A 23,858-nucleotide genomic window follows, 5' to 3' on the forward strand; every position below is an offset into this window, starting at 1 on the left:
CAAACTGTGCTACACAGGGCTCAGTAACATCTTTGGCACACCGTCTCCTGGGATACTACCCCTTACAAAAGTAGACTTTCTATAGTAAAACCTCTAAAAAGACCTATCTCTGAAAAATTTAAAGTGAGAGTTGTGCAACTTTTTTTTTTTCACTTACAACTTAAAGGCCACTAAAGGTTATTCATTTTTTTAAGTTCAATATTGTTGTGTCTCAAGGTATAGGGTGGCCCAAGGAGAGTAGAGATGTGGGGATGGTGGGTTGGCGAAGAAATCTGAACACACACAATATTGGTAGATTAAGTTTGCCATTTTATATGGGCACGGTTCAAGCCACCTCAAACCAATTATAATAGTGACATCAAAGTTTACTGATCATAGATCACCATGACAAAAGCTTGAAACATCGTGACAATTAAGAAAATGTGAGACAGACACAAAAAAAGATTAAATGCTGTTGGAAAAAATGGTGCCAATAGACTTGGTCCATACAGAATTACCACAAAACTTCAGTTTATAAAAATGCAATATCTTAAAGGCATTATAAAATGAAGTACAATAAAATAAGCTATGCCTGTCTTCTGGATGTGTTGTTCTACATCATTGCAGAAGCATCAAGCATGATTGTGCCACTCCACTGAGAGAAGATGCCTGAAAGCATGTTCCTTGTTTCTCCTGGATTTTCTTCTTTAGTTTTTATCTTTTTCTTTGAATGTAACAAGTCATGTGTGTATAAGTTTTCTATATCTTCTATGTTCTTCTAGTCAATCACCAAGGTGAGGTAGTCTAAGGGATCCCAACACAGACTAGAATAGAAATAAGTAGGAAACATGCAAAATCAGATGGGTATAACATCAGCATAGAGAGAAAATCTACAAGTCAGAATCAAAAATAAGAATGGCTAAAAGTGAGAAGAAAAGAAAAGAGAAAAGAGAAGAAAGAAAAGAAAAAAAATACTAAGGGAAATGAGTAGTTTTGACAGGTTCATCAGTAGACCCAACACAATTGAGGGAAAATATTAGGGAACTTTATGATAGGTCAATGGTAATGTCTCAGATTGAAACTCAAAGATAAAAAAAAAAAAAGAAATATAGAACAGTTCAGCCAAAAAATCTGGGACAATATCAAAAGTTTTAAGATTTGCATAATCAGAATACCGAGAGAGAAATATTTGAAGAAATAAATGAACAAGGTGCAATTGAATTTTCAAGGATGAAACAGACAGGAAATGCCTCCAAGTTTCTTATATTTCAGAAATAATGTTAAAAAAGGCAATAAGAGACATGGAAGGGACATACAGATAAGTGGGTATGGCTGCTTTAGATATGTGTTTGCATATATGAAATGAACTTCAACATGCACAATATCTTTTAATGCATATAAGCTTTCTCTCTTGTGTTCTAACAAATACTACCTTTGATGTTAATTATCCTACAATTTGAAAACTTAGCAGATTTAGCTCATATTAAAATTAGGACATGGACTATCTTGGGAATACAAAACAAAAACAGAGACTAAGTGGTTCCAACCAGACACAGTTTCTTAATTTTAAGATCTGTATCTTATAGACTTTTATATTTCAAGTGCTTGGTGCAGAGTTCACAGAGTGACTGAGAATTTCAAGTCTATTAGGAAAAATAATGAAATGTCTTTTTAAGTCAGAGACTTTAGAGGAACTAAGTGTTAGGTGTCAGGAACATGTTTCCAGTTCATCTAATTTTCAAGTCACCTGTCTTAAGTGTGCAGATAAAGTGTAAGTATAATACATATTGTGCCTGAATTATTTCTGATGAGAATTTGGTGATCAGAAAAAATTTGATTAGATGTTGGTAATCTGCTTCAAACAAAAATTCCCTTCTCATGTAATGTCTATGCATATTAGTTCAATAGAATTCAGAGGTTAAGAAGGGCGATACGAACATAGCATTAGATAACTTTTTTATCGGATCAGTGTAATACTTCGAGTCCAAATATTATCAATGTATAGGTCACTAATTATAATGTAATATAGTTATTCTTCTTTAGTTTTATGTTCTTTTGATAGATGGAATTTCTGGATCTTTCTCTATAGTTCTAAACTATAACACAGTTTAAGAATGAAATGTATATGAGGGTGACTACAGTTAATACTGTAGTGAATATTTGAAAGTTGCTAAGAGAGGACTTAAAAGTTCTTATCACGAGAGAAGACACTATGTATGGTGATGGGTGTTTGCGCTTATTGTGGTTATTATTTTGTACTGTATATAAATATTGAATCATTACATTATATGCCTAATATGTTATACCTCAATGAAAACATTGAGAGTTTGAGTAATAGTAGACACAGAAAAGATAACTTCTTTGACATAACTGCAGAAAGAATAAGTATTCATAAAGGAGAAAAGAGGCATGTATAGAACAGAAAAGAATATGTAATTGAGTGATGTAAATAAAGTTTTAATACTGATCTATGTAGGCATGGAAAATAGGATGAAGAGGTCGATACTATTTTAAGATAATACCAATACACAAATAAAGCATGAAAAGCCTACAATAATTTTCTAGATATTAGGTATTAAAATATAGTGTGGAAACACTAACAAAGCAGGCTGAAAACAGTTCTGATTTAATCAATTGGACTCTAAAATCATCACAATGTTTCATAGATTAGGATCCTAATTCTGTGTGTGTGTGTGTGTGTGTGTGTGTGTGTGTGTGTGTGTGTGACAGAGAGAGAGAGAGAGAGAGAGAGAGAGATTTTATATAAAAATGTGTGTGTTTAAATATGTATTGGATTTTTAAAATAGCATACATATGTATAAAGTAAGATTACGATACACAGCTTTTATAATATTTTTTAACTTAATGCTATATTTGGTTAAAATTATTTTATTTTTTTAAATTTGTTAATGTTTATTTTTGAGAGAGAGAGAGAGAGAGAGAGAGAGAGCGAGAGAGAGGGAGCAAACAGAGGGCATGTGGGGGAGGGCAGAGAGAGAGAGACACACACACGGAATCCAAACAGGCTCCAGGCTCCAAGCGGTCAGCACAGAGCCTGACATGGGGCTCGAACTCACGGACCATGAGATCATGACTTTAGTCAAAACTGAGCCACCCAGGGGCCCCTCATTAAAATTGTTTTAAATCTTTACCTTTAAAAATTACCTTACGGTCCATCATACAGATGCATACTACAATATTGAATGATTCCTTACTTTGGAATACTGATTTAATCTCCTTTTACTTTTTATTCATAACTGTGCAAAAAACATCACTGCACATACCAATAAAACATTTTGTTTACTTTATTTTAGGAAAAAAATCCTAGAAATAGAAATACTGGGTCAAGCATAAAGAACCATCACATATAATGAAAAGTTGCTTTCTAAATGCATTGCTATTTATGGAATGGTACTTTGAAACCAAAGTAATAGGAGTTTCTAAGGAAGAGCATCATGCAATGTTTTTTAAAATAGTAGATATAGGAACCAGATAAAGGTAATGTCATGATGGAAAGTCAGTAGTTCTTTTCAGTCCATCTCATATGTGCATAAGTACAGAAGCATCCTAGAGCCTGCTATTTGGATAACAAAAACAAGAGAATGATTCTTTCCATTTTACACAATTTTGAGGTCTTGAGCTTTCTTTATAAAACTTCTCCTTAATTTACACACATTACAAATATGCACTGAATCATTTCTTGGCTCCTTACAGTGATTATAGTGTTTGCTACTTTCTTCTCTTTTTTCCCCTCTATGTATTATTTTGAACTTTTCTTCTGCTTCTTGGTAAATGCTGTTATAATGTGAATTCCTTTCTGAATGGTATTGGAGAATAATTTCACTTGTTGAAAAGAATTCAAGAGAAACCTCCATTTTGGAAACAGAATATCTGTGTACAACAATTACATATGGTAAACTTTAAGTTCAGCATAAAAGGTGCTTTCTGAATTTTCAAATTGCCCTTCATTTTAGTTAAGTATTCGTATTATCCAATTTTGAATAGAATTTATTAATATATGAACTTTTTGTATTGCATATACATAAAAAGACTTTACCAGAAATATTCTTTGTTCAAGAAATATTTTTTTACAGGGTGCTTCAGCATTTATTTGAATGTGTCCTCTGTTGGTAGGATACTTTCAATGGAAGAGTCAAAAAAGAGATTGCTGAATGCAAACATCTTTACTTTTTACTTTTTCTGTTCATTTCATTCTTTTTTCAATGAATTCTCCACATTTCAGGGGGAGTAATCTTTTAAAAATTATATTTCATTATGTGATAATTCTGATTAAAACTTTGGCTTTACGGAGCACTTGGGCAAAGAACAATGATGTTAACACGGTTTACAAGCCCTGGGAAATCAGGACTCTTCCTATTATCCAAGCTTCTTTTCTCTTGTATTATTCCTTATCTCTACTCACACAACTTATTCTACCACCACTACACACCATATACTACATGCTATTTTTCATCCAGACATAATTATCCATTGTTATGAGACACTGGTTTACTGGATTTCCTGTTTTGTCAAGTTATTTGTTTATAGTGCGATTTTCTTCAAGTTATTCATGTCAAGTGCCTATCCCTTTGTCTGCATTTGGATAAGTTCTACTCAACTTTTAGGATTTAACTTAGATTTCGATTCTACTGGAAAGAAAATTTGATCATACACATTTGGAATAAAACACTTTCTTATGAAGGCAAAACTATCTATTCCATCAGAGTATTGATCACATTATATTGAAATTGCAGCTTGCTGTGTATAAACCCTTAGACTAAAAACCTGTTGATGGCAGAGGAAACATCTACAACTACTCACTAGTTTACCATATGTCCAAACACTATCTGGCATATATTAGCACACTACAAATATTTCTTTAATGGACAAGTAAAGCAATGAGAGAATGAATGGTTTGTATTCTATAATTTGCAAGTTTATAAGAACAGTTGAGACAGGAAAATTCAAATTATAATATGAGGAATAACCCTCATTTTGCTGTAGAGTTAACATTAAGATATAAGGAGTGAAATTCTGATATAAATGATTATTTCTGACAGAGAAAATGAATAAAACCCTTAGCTTCTGCCAAGAGAATTCTATTTTTCTCAGCTCACATCTTGATTTTACTTTTATTTCCCCAAATTCTACTGATTCCTCTGGTGTTTGTTCCAACTTATTCTTGATATCTGCATATGCACATGGCTTTCCTGTATCTAAGCACTATTGATGAGGGAGTGTGGGGCAAGCTGAGGGCAAAGTATAGGCTAACAGCACCACCACCACCACCAACAACAACCTGCCCCCCCAGGGGAATGTGTGTAATATTCCTTGGACACTCCTGGCTACCCAAGAACAAAGGAAATGGGTTTAAGTGCTTGCCGTGGTAATGTAGGAAACTAAGGCAAATGAAAAGTTAAATTTGCTTACTGCCTAAAGCCCATTGACAAGTCCTTGAAACCAGCAGACTGACCTCCCTCTAAGAAGCGCAGCTGCCTCGATGATGACACTTTGCTAGGGGCAAAGAGAATCTTAGCTTAACATTACCCAACCTCAAGTATCCTGTAAGTCTACTTCTTTTATCTCAATTGCCCCAAGATATATGCTGGCAATCATACTCCAAGCTTATGACCCCTGATATACATCTGAAGGGTCTCATGACTGAGGTTTTACTAAACGGTAATAAATGGCATTTTCCTAGCAACAGCTAGCCCCTCAAGGTCCTGGAAACCTTGCTTCCAAAATTCCTTAGAGACTTACTCTATCCCTGACCCCCTGCCAGCCTGAGGGTATATAATGAGTTACCCCTCACAACCCCAGTGCAGCTCATCCTGCCCATGGGTCCTGTTCTTATGCCTTAATAAAATCACCCTTTTGCACCAAAGATGCCTTCAAAAATTCTTGGCCATCAGCTCCAGACCCCACCACATCCCACCATCACTCTAAAACTTCATCACTACCAGATTATGTTATGAGATGAAGGTAGACATTAGGTTGGGCACAAACATGGAGACTATTCCTCTTACTGCTTCAAAAGTTAAAAGCTGTCTTTATTTGCTCATTTGAAATTGCTTTCAATAGCAATGAGAATAATAAAACTTATCAGAAGTATTTCCTGGCCAGATGACTATTTGCTCTTTGTTCTCTGTGTCAACCTTTAAGTGACTGTGCAATTCTCAATGTAGAACATATAGCAAGTGTTTGGAGCACATTGACCAAATAATATGATCAAAATGTAGTTGGAACATTGCTTCTGGGGAAGCTCAACGTTCTATTTCAATCCACTATTATTATGTCGATTCATAAACAAATTTATTTATTCAATAGATGTGTATTGAGCTTATCAACATTAAATATCATAATGGGTGCTAGTCTCCTTGATTCTGTCAATTGTTTTTATAGAAACCTCCAAAATATTTAGTATTGTGTAAATGCCTTGAGTGTCCTGAGGTCTGCAAATCTCTCCAACATGTTCATATAATTATTCTTCCCCTTACTCAGCATGCTCTAGCAATACTGCCCTCTTTTTTGTTTCTCAAAACAAGGCAAGATTTTCCCCTTTCTTGATGATAGACCATGCTATTTTATTTACCCAGAATAATTTGCTCCATATTTTAATGTTTGGCTATTTTTTACCCTTCACATTTCTACTAAAATTGTACCTCTTAAACTATCCTTGACCACTTAAACTAGAAATTTCCAACCGAACTTATTACCTATGCATTTCCGTCATAGCACTTATTTATACTCTATTTTACTTTTAATCTATCTCTGATCTATGTAAATTCTACAATGTCAAGATACTTCTCTGTATCTCCAGAGACTAAAACAATGATGAATAAATTAATAAATGAATAAGTAGATAATGAAGGAATTATACTAATATACAATATGCTTCTTCCCCTGAAATATCCCCAGAAATGCTTGCACTGAGACAATTCCAAACCGAAACAGATTATCATCAGTTCCATTTCAAGGTTGTGATGTAGACCAACATCATGCCGCCCTCCAGAGCAATGTGACTAGAGTCAAGGATCTAGGTATTTATTCTAAGGAATATCACAGCCTAGGCATTCCTAAGCATCATTTGCACAATCTTATTTAAAATCCTTCCTTCACACATGCCTTTAAATATCCTAAGAAAAGAAAAACACCAAGGATACTCCTATAGCCAGAATTTTCAGGTTATGTTTTCATCTTTGTGTTTTCTTTAGGTCAGTTTTTAACTTCATAGTATGTCAAATGATTACTTCTCTGCTTCCATGAAATGATTGTGTACATTATCATTGAAAAACCAGTTGAGAAGTAGATGTTGAAGATGAGAATTTCTACTCACCAACAAATTTCCCCCTAAGAAAACCCAAATCCCAAATACCACAGTTTGTAGAGAAATCTGTTTTGCTGGTGACAGGACTAGCCTTTGAGTATTCCATTCATCACTTCCTTAGCACAAAAGTTCTCAGCACTAGAGCCTTTTTTCTTCCACAGTGACAAAATAGATGTTGCTGGAATCTATGGAAAATTGGGTCAGTAAATCAGGAGACACTGATCTGTTTTAAACAAAGATCAAGTTCGGAGTTCTTTTAGTCCTTTTAACTCCTCAGACCAAAAAGTGTGAATCATAGTTGATGGGAAATCTGACTTTTTCCCCCTCATTTTTGATACCATTATGCCCTCCTAGCTTTTTATCAAATCTGTCATCTAAGAACTGTTTACTGAGACCAAAAGGAGAACTTTCCACCAAATGGTTTAGTTAATTGACTGAAAGAAAGAATGTTAGAGTTCTCCAGACTAACAAAATCAATAGGATCTCTTTCTCCAGTTAGATTCTATCAATAGATAGAAGAATAGAGTATATATATTCACCAAAAGCCATATCAATATATAGAAAGGCAGATATTATACAAATTGGCTCACATGATCCTGGAAGCAGAGAAGTCCCAAGGTCTGCCATCAGCAAGCAGAAGACTTAGAAGAATCAATGGTATAGTTATAGTCTAAGTATGAAAGTATGGGAAGCAAGAGAGCTGATGGTCTAAGTTCTAGTCCAAGTCCAAAAGGTAGAAGACTGATGTCTTAGATTGAAGACAGTCAGTAAGGAAGAGAAAATTCTCCCTTCCTTCATATTTTTGCTTCATTTACGTCTTTAACACATTGAATGAGACCCACCCACACTGGTGGGCAATCTTCTTTACTCAGTCTACCAATTCAAATGTTAATCTCATCCAGAATATCCTCACAGACACACTCAAATAATGTGTAATCAAGTATCTGGGTGCCCTGTGGCTCAAACAAGATGACACATAAAACTAATCATCACAGATAGGATTTGAAAAATGGGTTTGTACAGAAAGACCAATTATTATATATGTCATTATCTATGTTCATAGACAATTCACAGAGATAAGGAACAGAGATGAGGCTCTCCAGAAAAGCCTCTTGGTGTCAGAAAATTATTTGCAGTATAAACATAAAAGTATTGGGATTGTAATGGACAAATACAGGAGAGAAAGGGTAAAGACTTTATTTTTTTTAATGTTTATTTTGAGAGAAAGTGTGAGTGGGGGAGGGACAGAGAGATAGAGGGAGAGAAAGAATTGCAAGCAGCCTCCATGAAGCTTGTCAGCTTGGAGCATGAGGTGAGACTTGATCTCATGATCTTCATGAGATCATGACCTGAACTGAAATCAAGAGTTAGACTCTTAATGTACTGAGCTACCCAGGAGCTCCAGGGTAAAGATGTTCGATAAGAAAAGACCATGGCTGACTCCAGCAAGATTTTTAAATTTCTGCTAGCCACAGAAATAAAGTTTGTTGTCTGAGATTGAATAGATTTTCTAGTTTTATTGTTTATAGCCTTAAATCTTACTCTTCTCAGTGAAGCATGCATTGACTTAACTGCTAAGTTAATTGAGACTTCAGGAAACAGGCAAAGAAATTTACATATATATGTATATATATTTAATATATAAATTTGCTCATAAAATCAACTTTTATTTAGTTACAAACCAAACATATTGTTTTTGCCTGAGGTTTTGAAATACATGTATTTTTTTTTCCTTTAGCTTTCTCTCTGCTGACTGAGAGCAGAGTGCAAATAGTGGCAAGACTGCTTTTTTTTTTTAAATGACTGTATTTGAAATTTTCTCTGGAGGCTACTACAGATTTTCCTGAAATCTCACAGGAAGCATTCTTATAAGACATCTAGGTCACACTTATAAGCAGAAGTCAACAGAGAATTTCATGGAGGTTCTTTAAGCCAAACAGTGCAGGAAATTTTTCAATTCAGCCTAATGAGTTATTTTGCAGGTTGATACATGAGTACATATTTAGGGAAACTTAGTTTCACCATATGATATCTGGCTTGATATCCTACACAATTATGTCTTTCTGAGGTCAAGGGTTCTTAACATTTTTTTTTTTCAAACGTGGACCCTTTGACAGTTGTCAGGAAAAGCCTATGGAAATCTCAGAATAATGCATTTAAGTGTAAAAAAGCAACACACAGGGACTATAAGAAGAAAAAATCTATTGCACTACTAGGTATTTATCCAAGGGATACAGGTATGCTGTTTCAAAGTGATACATGAACCCCACTGTTTATAGCAGCACTATCAACAATAGCCAAAGTATGGAAAGAGCCCAAAGCCCAAATGTCCATCAATGGATGAATGGATAAAGAAGGTGGTATATATATACAATGGAGTATTACTCGGCAATCAAAAAGAATGAAATCTTGCCATTTGCAACTATGTGGATGGAACTAGAAGGTATTATGCTAAGCAAAATTAGAGAAAAACAAATATCATATGACTTTACTCATATGAGGACTTTAAGACACAGAATAGATGAACATAAGGGAAGGTAAGCAAAAGTTAATATAAAGACAGGGAGGGGTACAAAACATAAGAGACTCTTAAATATGGCGAACAAACAGAGGGTTACTGGAGGGGTTGTGGGAGGGTGGATGGGCTAAATAGGCAAAGGGCAATAAGGAATCTACTCCTGAAATCATTGTTGCACTATATGCTAACTAATTGGATGTAAATTTAAAAAATAATATTAAAAAAATTTTTAATAAATAAACATGGTTATCAAAATAGGGGGAAAACATGTGCTATATTTACTGGGGAAGCCAGTGTAATATATCACTCAGATCTCTCCATTCAGGATAGAACGTGCTGTAAGAAGCACAATGGTCTCATTCCCCAGTTGTCTTACCTGCAGGCTCCAGTGGGCTGAACCCAGCAATGACACCGTGACTAGGCACAGTAGAGTTATAAACTCTGGGCACTCCCATTCAACATGGACTTCTTTCAGCAGTGATCCTTGCACTATGACTTCTCATGGTTCTGTCTAGGACTTTCCTGGAGATGCCTATAGTCTGAGCCTCTGCCTACCATTTCTTTTTCCTTCTCTGTTTCCTTTCCTAGGTTTTGGATCTGCATCACAGTTTAACACCACCTCCCTTGCTTGCTCCCTCTGCTCTTCACCTTCACAGGCATTTCCTCCAACAGTATTTTTGTACTCTTAGTTCTCTTTCAATATCTGTCTCCCAGAGAGCCCAGTCTGACACATCAATTAAGCAACCATTAACTAATAACCCACTATGTAATTAACTCATTCAACAAAATAATCTAGAAGAGTATCAAATAAGTGAAAGAATTAAATGATTATGAGCCTACATTTATTTCAAAGTATCTTCAACAACTATAATATGGTGAAAAAAATCTGTAAATTTTTTGGTAAAAAATTACCTTGTTGGTAAAATTCCAGGTACTGTTATATTATATTCCAGGTGTATTATGTTATAGCACACACACATAATTGATGGAAATGTTAAATTTTAGCACAAGAAAAGTTAAAGGTATAGCTGACCCATCTAATTTTAAAGATATGCTGAATACCATTCAGGGGTGTTCAAGGATTCTAGAAAAACTATGTTAAGCAAGGTGCCTAGAATGTTGGTACAAAGTCACGGGTTAGTCTTACGTAAACTTATTTTACTTGACTTGTTAGACCACAAAATATTACCTACAACTACAAAAATCTATGTGTGACTTTTTCTTATTTCTTTACTCCAGTTTCTTTTCTTTTGCTTTTTTGGGGGGTATTAGATATATTTATCTACAACTATCCATAATTTTTAGCAGAACTGCTATTGTTCTTCTTTTGCAATTTATAAATTGGTTTTCTTCAAAAACTAATTTATAAATTGCATCTAAATACATACTGTTTACTAAATTTCTATTTTTGTACTTGAGTTCAACTCTGTTGCTTACTCTTCTAAGACATACATAGATGCACACACACATACTTCGTTATCTCCTTAATTTCTGGGATTATAGCCACTTTTGCCACTTTTTAGATAGGAGCCCAAAGATCAGTATATATTCAGTAATTTTCCAAAGAACAGTCATAACAATAGCAATTTCTTTTAAAAAGAATACATGGAGAGATTAAAAGCAGCTGTAATTTGCTTTTTGTAAGAGAAAGGATAATTAACACACATACTTACTAAAGTTTTCATATTTGATTATGTACAACTTGAGTGATGTTTGAGATGTGACCTCAGATCAAAAAAACTAGGCATTCATATAAGAAGTCAAAATTAGATTGCATGAAAAAAATAGATTGCTTGGAGCTTTTATTTGTCACTTCTACTTCATTCCTTCTATCAACTTCAGACTTATGGGTTCATTCTCATTGTTCACATTTAATATATTAAGTTTGAATCACATCTTTCTTAGTAGAATCTACATTTTCTTTGCAGATCATTACATCCTCACCTTAGCTACTTGACAATTTAAAAGCAATAAGCTTTACCTATTTTCATTTAGTTTTTCACAAAATTATAGCATGTATCCAGTCACCATTAGTAACTGACAGGTTGAAAACATCAGCTCGTGAATGGTCCCCTCTGAGTACAAAATCTTTTTTATCTTTATGCATCTCTCTGTTATGGAAACATCAAGTCATTTTCATTGTAAGCTTCAGTCGCTGGACTTTTTCCTTACTTTTTAGTCAATCTCATTCTCCTGACTTTTCTTACTATTCCAATCTACTCAAATCCTGGCTCTATATCATTAAACTTTTTAAATGTTTCATCAGCTGGTACTAAATTGGCTTATACCATGGGAACCAAACGTGCTTCTGTACAGGTTCTATAAAAATCATGCTACCCAATATTCACAAAGAGTGTGCTACTGGAAGTGCCTTGACTAACAAACTAAGGACATCTAAATATCATTGGCAATGATGCTTAATGGGGATCGGTGATATTTTTGAGCAGGATGAAGCTATGCTAGAAGCACCATCTTGTCATATGTATGCTAAAGTCTGAAACTGATAGGAGTTATAGTCAAGAAAATCAATTTTGTATCTTCCATAACAGTCTAGAAATCCTGATTATTTTTATTATCATCTAGGTATAGAAAGCCATAACTTTATGCTTCTATCTTCTAGAGAAGAGGTCATTAACTGTCCTAGAAGTTTAAAATTATGGAATGTCGTGACCTTAACTCTTAGAGATCATTCACTGAGTTATATTTACAGGGACAATAAATTTGTTAGAGAGAAGGCAAAGGAGAGCCAAAAAGTCCACCCTATGTTTTACTGGAGTAGAGAGAGGAAACATAGCAGAATATCCGTTAATACTCTGAGGAGTCTGGCTTAATTTAGTAAAGATGTAAATGTTCTACTTTTCATCCCTGTTGGTAGTTCATCCCTACCAACAATTGTAACAGAAAAATCTCAATCTTAAAAGTTAAAGAATATTGAATGATGTAAAACCACAAGTCATTTCTGTCTGTCAATAAATCTATTCCGCATTATAGATATTGAATATTACAGTGTTTTCTGATTAAAATATTTCCATTAACACCACAATTCAGATTTCACCCCCAAGAAGATGAAGAATGGAATCATGCCTTTGTGTAGCAGACATTGAAAGAACTTTATTGAAGAGAGGTAAATTTTCTAGAATCACAGCCTGACATGAATTTTTGGTACGTCAGATAAATGTAGCTATAGATTTTGATATACAAATAATCAAGCTTATATTTAAAGCCTGAACTTTATGAGATCATAGCAAAAGAGTTTCTATAATTATTTATAAAAACTGAGTTAATGTCCTTTCTAGCTGAGGTGGACAAGGAATATGGGGCAATGTTATTCCCTTGCAAGGGTCAGACACAGAGAAATACAATAATAAATAAAATTTCAAATATGGGACTTGGGAAAATATTTTACTTATTGAATTTCTGAATGAAGCAACCCTTTGGTGAGAAGTATTAGGACTCCCTCATTTTGCTATGTACCCAACAATATTGGTTACTTTTGGAGGGCAAGCGGTATTCAACTCCTATCATACAGTTTACATATTTCACTAATACCTATATGCATTATTACAAAAACTTCTAAAAATAGGGGTCCATAAGGGCTAAACACTCCAAAATAATCAAGAGTACATACATTGAGGCTGGGTTTATACACACACTTTTACTGTAACATGTTTATCTTATGAATACTTCATTGCAGCTTAAGAAAACCATATGTGTATGTGTATTTGTACTTCTACTACACTTTAAAACATATATAAAACGTTTAGAATTTTACTATTTATTTCCAAAATGCTATAAATAATGACTACTCCTCATTTGGCATGCCACGTTTAAAATACTTTTGCATATCCATTCAAAGCTCACTTTAAAAGAAAAAAAATGTGCCAACTAATCTTTGACAAAGCAGGACAGAGTATCCAGTGGAAAAAAGACAGTCTTTTCAGCAAATGGTGCTGGGAGAACTGGACAGCAACATGAAGAAGAATGAAACTAGACCACTTTCTTATACCATTCACAAAAATAAACTCAAAATGGATGAAAGACCTATGTGAGACAGGAAACCATCAAAACCCTAGAGGAGAAACTAGGCAACAACCTCCTTGACCTCAGCCGCAGCAGTTTCTTGCTTAACACATCTCCAAAAGCAAGGGAATTAAAAGCAAAAATGAACTATTGGGACCTCATCAAGATAAAAACTTTTGCACTGCAAAGGAAACAATCAACAAAACTAAAAGGCAACCGACGGAATGGGAAAAGATATTTGCAAATGACATATCAGATAAAGGGTTAGTATGCAAAATCTATTCAGAACTTACTAAACACCTGAAAAACAAATAATTCAGCTCAAGAAATGAGCAGAATACACAAATAGACACTTTTCCAAAGAAGACATCCAGTTGGCCAACAGACACATGAAAAGATGCTCAGCATCACTCATCATCAGGGAAATACAAATCAAAACCACACTGAGATAGCACCTCACACTGGTCAGAGTGGCTAAAATGAACAAATCAGGAAATTACAGACGCTGGCGAAGAAGTGGAAAAATGGGAACCCTCTTGCACTGTTGGTGGGAATGCAAACTGGTACAGCTGCTCTGGAAAACAGTGTGGAGATTCCTCAAGAAATTAAAAATACAACTACCCTACAACACAGCAATAGCACTACTGAGAATTTATCCAAAGGATACAGGAGGGCTGATACATAGGGGCACATGTACCCCAATGTTTGTAGCAGCACTTTCAACAATAGCCAAATTATGGAAAGAGCCTAAATGTCCATTGACTGATCAATGGATAAAGAAGATGTGGTTTATATATACAACAGAATACTACTCGGCAATGAGAAAGAATGAAATCATGCCATTTGTAGCAACATGAATGGAACTGGAAGGTATTATGCTAAGTGAAATAAGTCTATTAGAGAAAGACAGATATCATATGTTTTCACTCATATGTGGATATTGAGAAACTTAACAAAAGACCATGAGGGAGGGGAAAGGGAAAAATTAGTTACAAACAGAGAGGGAGGGAGGGAAACCATAGACTCTTAAATACAGAGAACAAACTTAGGGTTGATGGGGGGTTTGAGGAGAGGGGAAAATGGGTGATGGGCATAGAGGAGGGCACTTGTTGCGATGAGCACTGGGTGTTGTATGAAGCAATGAACCGTGGAAATCTACCCCAAAAACCAAGAGCACACTGTACACATTGTGTGTTAGCCAATTTGACAATAAGTTAGATTTAAAAAATAGCAAACTCCATAATATATAATAATAATATTATTGTAATAACTTTGTACAGAAACAGATGGTAACTAGACTTCTCATGGGATCACTTTGTAATGAACAAAAATACTGAATCACTAAGATGTACACCTGAAACTAATAGGATACTGTATGTTAATTATACTTCAATTAAAAAGTTTATCGTTGCTCATAATCAAAAAAGAATGTGTTTTGTTAATTTTAATTCCCAGTTTCTTTCCTGAAACAACAGATATCCAGATAGATAGGAAACATCTTAATGATAAGGATGACTTTGACAGTTTCATAAAATATCTATTTCACAATAAATTCCAGAAATTGTCATATTAAAAAAAAATTGCGATTAATGAGAGAAACAGAACAATTCTAAACTTGACTAGAAGACCATACATGTAGTATAGGGTTTTGCATTTTAAGTCATGTACAAATTTTACTTAGCAAAATAAAAATTCTAGGAGCCAACTTAATTTGGATAGGGTCATGTTAATTACTTGGACAAAAATGACTTCAGTGGTTAAGAAAGGGATCATAATAATCCTTTCTTGTGAAGTCTTGTGTGTCAGGAACACAGTTAACATGTACTCATTAAATGACTTCCTTTAATAAATGGCACTATTAGTTTGAGATGTTTAGCATTTGACTGTAAATAGTTATAATTGCATGCAGAGAAATTCATCAACAAAGAGGTATAAGCAACTTTTGATAGTCTTGTTTCTAGTAATTAGCAGTAAAAATTTCATTGTTTATTAACAAAGTTTCTATTAGTGGTCAAGTTATCATCCTATTTAACTCACTAGGCAAATTCTAGCTACATAATAAATGCAGCTAATAATCAAGGGCCTGTTAATCCAAAAGAAAGAAAAAAAGCCTCATTTATACATGATTAGATGGGGAAAAAAAGGTTATGATTTAGGAGTTCAATCAAGGTATGTATAATGAAATCTGAAAAATTCTCCAATCTCAGGAAAGTCTTCAACTTGGCCCAACAGAAAATAAGACTTTAATCCTACATTGTATGGAAGGAAACCACTTTAGTGGTTTTTTTTTTAAGTTTTTATTTATTTTTGAGAGAGAGACAGATGCCTAAGAGTCAGAGAGAAAGAGACAGAGACAATATCCCAAGCAGTCTCCGCACTGTGAGCACAGAACCTGATGCGGGGCTCGAACTCATGAACCAGGAGATCATAACCTGAGCTGAAACCAAGAGTCAGATGCTAAACTGATTGAGCCACCCAGGCACCCCAGGACTTTAGTGTTTTTATCATAGTGTATCTTGACTTTTCATTCTATTTTTATTTCTTATACCCTGAGAAAATTTGATGCATTGTAGAAATATAGAATCTCTCTGGGTTTAACCTGATCATTTCTTTCCAAGGCTCTTGGAGATATGGTTGCTTTGAGGTTTGCTCCTTCCGCAAAGAGAATTAGACTAGATATCCTGAAAGAGTTTTGAATTTTATTGTTTTGGGGTTGTGAACAATGCTTAGTCACTATCCCAACTAAAGAAGAACGGTCTCAGTTTTAGAAAAAAAAAATGGATGAAAGACAATGTTTAGGTTTTTGTGCTTAGGCTTCAAGAGAGGACTATAGTTCCAATAAATTAATTTTAAAGAAATGAAGATTAAAAATACATGGGAGAGTATTTACATGTGCATATCTTTAAATATCTGATTAGAGGAGAAGGCTTAAGAAAAGTGTGAAACACACGATACCCTTCCTACTTCTCCCTATGGTTTTTGTCAGCTACAGTGGCCTCATCCATTGTGGAATAGTTCATACTATCCTCCCTTATCCCTGTCCTTTTTTCTCATCTACTACTATGTTGGCCAGAAGTTCCAGTGGTTTGGACACTTAGCTTTTGCATAGAATATCTAGTCAAAGAATTTCTAAACAGAAGAGAATTTGGAAAATAACCTTTATTGATTGAGAAAAAAGTAGGCAAGGAAGAAAGCTGTATAGCTGTGGTATGGCTTAGGATCTGGGGTCATGCCTAACTAACCCCTACCTAGTCTTCTAGACACATCTAATGCCACCCACACTCCCACCCAAACATGCTCTTTCATTTGGGTGATTTATCCTTGGATTTCAGCATGAATGTCCATTTCTTAGAGAAATCTCCTTGATCTTCATTAATTAGACTTCCTTTATTATTTATCATTATACAGTAGTTTTTTAGTCTTCAAATATAATCATTTGGAATCCAAACTATGCTAATGTTTGTTGATGTATTATTAGTTGACCATCGCTTCCAACTTGACAGAAAACTTATGGGTGAAGGAATGCACTTAGTGTTTTCCTAACATCCAGTACCTACTAAAATCTTTCTAATTGAAATATCCAGGAATGAGACATGTGTGTGTGTGTGTGTGTGATTTCTAACTTGAAGTAACCTTTAACCTTTTGTAGCCCAATTGAAAAAATTAGATCTAATTTAAACACTGCATCTTCTCTCTGGCCGCACAACCAGCAACAACATACATATCATTAGTTTTCTCAGTCCAGTGCCAAGAGTGCTTTCCTCAATTTAACCTATTTATGTGGTTATTTGATAACAATTTGCCATGGTCAGCCGTAGCTAAACTATTCAACATCTGGCTGCAAAGTGGTCATGCTAAACATGATAGGATGATCAAACTGTCATCAAGGCATTTCTGTGGCTTCCCATATTTGACCCTTTTCTCCATTCTAGCCACCACTAACCTAGTAGGTATAATTTCCAGAAAATTATTTTATCTTATTATTCCTGAAAACATTGTACAATGTCTGAAGCATTTTCAGAGCACCTTTAGCAACTGATTCACCTTCTCCAGAATCTGGAGTTTGTCTCAGCCCCAGTCCGAGTTTCTCTTTTACCTGTAACATTTATGTGCATTGCCTGTAATCTACACACTATTTATTATGGTCACTTGCTACATCATCAATTGATTAATAAATTCAATAAATAAATAACACTTAGATCATGCTGGACACCTTTGCTACATGCTTGGTAGAGAAAATTGAATACTGTCAGTGCCCCAGTACGGTAGTGAAAGACATGTAAGTAGATAAATTATATAATCCCATCATGTCTAAGGTTCAATTAGAAACTGATGTCTAGGGGCGCCTGGGTGGCGCAGTCGGTTAAGCGTCCGACTTCAGCCAGGTCACGATCTCGTGGTCCGTGAGTTCGAGCCCCGCGTCAGGCTCTGGGCTGACGGCTCGGAGCCTGGAGCCTGTTTCCGATTCTGTGTCTCCCTCTCTCTCTGCCCCTCCCCCGTTCATGCTCTGTCTCTCTCTGTCCCAAAAAATAAATAAAAAACGTTGAAAAAAAAAAAAAAGAACTTAAAAAAAAAAAAAAACTGATGTCTAATTAAAAAGGTGAGAGGAACTCAGTGTGATGCAAGCTTAATCTGAAAAATACAGAATTGTAATTTTTCAACAGTCATGGGTCATGGGAATATATGTAAGGCAGAGGTTAAAAGGCACAAGGAAAAGCACGGATAGTATAAAAGTGCAGACAGATGTAATAAAGGAACTAAAGTATTACAATATGAAAATATGGGGTAAATTATGGGCAGTCGGAGATCATGAAAAGACCATTGAGTGACGGAAGAATTTGACACAGGAGAATGCAAACAAACCTATTAGAAATACCCTATAAATAAAAGCACAGAGGAGAGTTTTATGTTGGGCTTAGAAAAAGACTCCAGCAAAAGAGAGAAAGACAATGGGCTGCAATAATACTGGTGGAAATGTTAAGGTTCTAAGAAATATCTGTAGGTGTGAGAATGAAGAAGATGGCATGCATTTAGAAATATCAAAGGTATTGAATCATAAAATTTGGTGATAATTAGACATGGAGAATGGAAGTAGGTTGATCCAGACAGAGCAGATCTGTTATTTTAAATGGAAAAGAAGGTGGGCTAGAATAATGCCAATAATAAAATAAGGAGAAAAGACAAAGATTTTACTTCTACCAATATGTATGTTAATGTTTTTTTTCCTTTAAATATGTTAAATTTGAGGTGTTGGAAATAATCAGGTGATAAACCCAATAGCCAATTAGACCCATACATCTGTGTTCTGAGCATAAATGAGAATTCCAAGGGCAGTGGCTTCTAATAATTGGATATAAACACCCTCAAAGTTCATTCAGACAAAGCCTGCAAATGAAATATGAAAATATGGGTGAAAACCAAGCATTCAGAAAATATACATATTAAAGGCCCAACATAGGAGAGGGACACCCACCAGAGCTAAAGGGGCCTACAATAGCTCAGGACACCAGACAGAAGTTCTAGAATCCACTGGAGAAAATAACTTGTAAGAGGGAACCGTTTATTCAGGACTACAACAGAGGAGTGAGTACTTTCCAAAACTCCTCTTCATTCTTAAAATATCTAGCTCAGATTCCCTTTCTCTATAGATAGTATTCACAGACGGAGTGAAATGTTTGTTTTCCAAGCTCCAAGGGTCCAACTGTAGTATTGTCTTTAAAAAAATCCATGTGTAAGAGTTTATTTTATGCTTTCCCTAATTAGATAAGAACACTGGAAGCAGGGGTCATGTTCCTTTTTTGTATCTACAATATTGATAGCTTGTCATCATTAGTCTTTCATAAATATTTGTTCATATGGTTTGATTTTACAAGTCCATTTGTATCAGAAACATGGAAACAAAATTGATAGCTTAATAGCTCCTTTCCTACAGTGAAACTGGGATAAATATGCATGTATGTATACATAGAAGGTATTCCCTTTTTGTGACACTATATTCTTTACTGATTATCTTAGTGTAATAAGAAAGTATAATTTTAGACTTCTGCAACCATGTACTCCCTTAAGTGAAATGGTTCCTATGTAGAAAAATAGGTGCATTTTTGTGGTCAGCTGAATATGAGCAAAGGGGAAAGTCTAGTATATAGAAATTTTCTTTATGTAGACCAAGGCCAGTCCCAAATCTGTGTCACCACCCAAACTCACATGGAGTAAATAGCAGTATAACAAGAGACCAGAGAATATCTGGAACAATGTCGTAAATGGTTTTGATGGCCAATGATAATTTCTAAACACATGTAGGAAATGATTTAAGACATGGGTGTACGAATGTTTTTCTCCTCCAAAATCTGACCACTCATGAGAGTAGGATTTCTGAGTCTTGATTGGGGATCCTTAGAGCATAGGCAAACCATCTCACCTGAAAGCAAACTGTGGTAATTTTGATCCAAATATTGGAAACTTTGTCATTCCACCAAAAGAATAAGAAAAGGATTCTGCCACTGACCAGTGACAGAATTAAAATGAAAACCATAGAAGGGGAAAGGCAAAAGGAAAGGGACCAGTGACTTGATAGAAGCAGTTTACCTCAATTAACCATTACATACATTTAAGACACATCCTTTAATCCTAAGATTATTTGAGATTAAAAATTTAATTAGTTTTTATCCTTAATAAGATAGTACTTAAACTTTTAATCCTAGGATCTCAAAGCCAATTAACAAATAAATCCCCAATTTTCCTATGAAAGAGTATACACATATTTGCTTCCTCATTTACAGTTTGGACCACTGTGGTACAGAGAAATTCATCCTAAATCATATCCTGAAAAACTCTTTCAAAAGGACACGTGGTCATTGTTCCTCATGTCAGATGTATATAAGTGCTTTATTGATTAAAATGTATTATTAAAACTCAAAACATACTATGTTTATGTATTTGATTTTTGGTCAATACACTGAGTTTAACTTTTAGCACTGAAAATCATATAATATGGGATCTTTCTGGTTTTTTAACATCCTAAAACTTCTGTTCCTTCATATAAAGATAGACCTTATAATAGTATCCTCTTCAAATAATTGCTTTGAATTGAAATTGAATTGAGATAATGAATAAATGATAATCATGAATACACTATGATATTGAATTAGATAATATATTTAAAGGCTGAGAATCAAGCAAGAACATAGTAGGCAGTCACTAAGTATTAGCTGCTATAGTATTAGTAATAAATATTAAAAGATATAACAGCTGAAAATGAAGATGAAATTTTAAATACAAGTGCTTATATATTTAAAAAGAAAGTATTTCTGTATATATGTATATATCTATATCTAGATTCGTGTTGGTATGCCTATAGAGGAAGGTCAATATAAATATGCAAACAGGTATGTATACAATTATACCCATTGTTAGACTTCTGCAAATGTAAACAATCTGCCAAGAATCTAAAATGAGTGAAATGGATTCCTGCTCAATAGAAAATATCAAAACCAACCTAAGCACATTGCACATTTCTGCTGAACTCTGGGCAGCTGCATTAGACAAGGGAAGTACTAGATAAAAACGGAAGCATACTAACGTTAGAGGATCCCCCCGTAATCCTGAGAGTTCAAGTTTACATAGCTGTCCACGTATGTATTTTATTAAGAAATAAACCTTCTGGTTTATTTTAATAATAAATAATAATAATAAATAAAAATAAAAGAAATTTTTATATTTATATCTATTTTTTACTATATTTTATTTTTATGTTTATCATTTTTATATTAAGAATAATAAAATTCATATTTAATTAATAAATAAACCCCACAACAAATAAATTCATCAACTATCTAAAACCTGGAACTACGTTAAGGCACAGAAAAAGTCTGAGAATTTATAATCACAACTTTTCATGGTCACATTTGCATTCTTAACCCATGTTTCCTGTGTAACTACAGAATAAATCTCAGGCTAAGGAACTGAATTTAAAGATGATTTGTGTCAGAGTCATCTTCTGGCTGCTTTCAGAAGTTACATAACTTTACTTCAAAATATGCTTCCAAGTATCACTTCAGATAAAGTTCCAAGGAAAACAAGCTTAGAGTAAAAAAATCAGAGTAAACAGACTTGTGAAAGATTCAGATAATGGAGTTCTTTCACATAGAAAAATACCTTCCTTTAATACATGTAAAGAATGAAATTAAAATGATAAAGATGAGCAGGTAAAAAGTAAATGTGGAGAAGAAGCAAACTTATGGATATAAAAAAAATATCATTGTAATCATTACAAACTCAGTGTGTAGATCAACCAGCCGATTAGACACAGTTGGAAGGGCAGATTAGTGAACCCCAACTGATATACCAGAAGTAATTATCTGATTGTTCTAAGGCCCTCATACTTCTAGGAAAATGTTGTTTATAGTCATGTTATCAGGTAAGTTACAGTGGGTTTTTCAAATCAACCAATGCCCATTTGTTTCAGTGATCAGGCATCTGAAATTTATCCAATGACAGCCGCGTAGTTTAAGGGTCAGCACATCTACTAAGGACTCAATCCAGTGAGCATGCTTTTAAGCTGATGGCAACCTACCCCAATTTCTGAAACCAACATATTCCCCCAAATGCTTTCTAAAACCTCAATACTTTGCTTTCTTCAATGAGATTTTGCTGATTCAGCATAAGTTTCTTAATTTAAAGAAATAATAAATTCAGTTATCTGGTTTCAGATACTCAGTGGATGTTGCTATCTTCAACAACCAGAATGCAACCCAGACAGAAGCAAAAAGAAGGCAAATGAGATAAACTACCTGGAAGATGGAGAATATATATATTACCAGAATTAGGGATCTGGAAGGAGCTGAGAAAGAAGAGCAAAGTATCAATAATCAGAGATTAAAATGCATGGTTTTTCAGGACCCCAGTCTTGAGATCCAAGAATTCTAATAAATACCAAGTAAGTAGCATTTTAAAAAGTTTCACACCTAAACGGATCTAGAAGAAATCCATCAGACTAAACAGACCATAATAGAGTCAAACTGAGAGGAACAAAACAGAAAATAGTAATGGTACAGTACAGAGATGAATGGAATGATATCCTCAATATTCAAGGAGAAATGATCTCAACATGTAATGTATGAAGCGTACATCATGTACTCATCATGTTTAAAGATAGGTTTAGGGGTGCCTGGGTGGCTCAGTCGGTTAAGCATCCAACTTCAGCTCAGGTCATGATCTCATGGTCCATGGGTTCGAGCCCTGCGTCGGGCTCTGCGCTGACAGCTCAGAGCTTGGAGCCTGCGTAGGATTCTGTGTTTCCCTCTCCCTCTGCCCGTCCCCTGCTCATGCTCTGACTCTGTCTTTCAATAATAAATAAATGTTAAGTTTTTGGGTTTTTTTAAAGATAGGTTTATTTCTTGCAACATGTAGTTGCAAAATATATAAACAGTAATTGGTTAACAAAAATTTTTAATAAACTATTGTGGGAGATTTAAAAAATACTTTAGCTGATAGATTAAGCAGATGAAGTAAACACACAAAAGTCCAAGATAGAAGTAAAACACTGTCAATAAGCTTGATCTGATACACACAAAGAATGTAATACCAAACAAGTATGGAATCAACATTTTTCCCCAAAGCATTTATTAAACATTTAGGAAAATTGGCCATATCAGAAGATAGATTAAACATTTTAAGAAATTGCTAATATTCAGCAGACGTCTGACTGCAAGTCAGTAAAGTTCATATTTGATTATAAAGGATACGTAGGAAAAACCTATACATTTGAACATCCAAAAACTACAAGATAACTAGAGCAGTAGAAAATAAAAATTTAAAAAGACTGAAAGAACTACTTAACCTAACATGCCCTATTTATGTTTACATATACACGTCCATGTTTTCTTACTCCACTTGCAGAACTTAAAAAAAAGTATTGACTTATTATTTTCTTTATTCATTTTCTCTGCACTTATGTTCAACTCTCATTTGATTTCTTCAGTGTGTAGATATGTTTCATCCTTCAGTACATTTACC

This window comes from Neofelis nebulosa, chromosome 3, assembly GCF_028018385.1.
Source record: "Neofelis nebulosa isolate mNeoNeb1 chromosome 3, mNeoNeb1.pri, whole genome shotgun sequence".
Taxonomy (NCBI): Eukaryota; Metazoa; Chordata; class Mammalia; order Carnivora; family Felidae; genus Neofelis; species Neofelis nebulosa.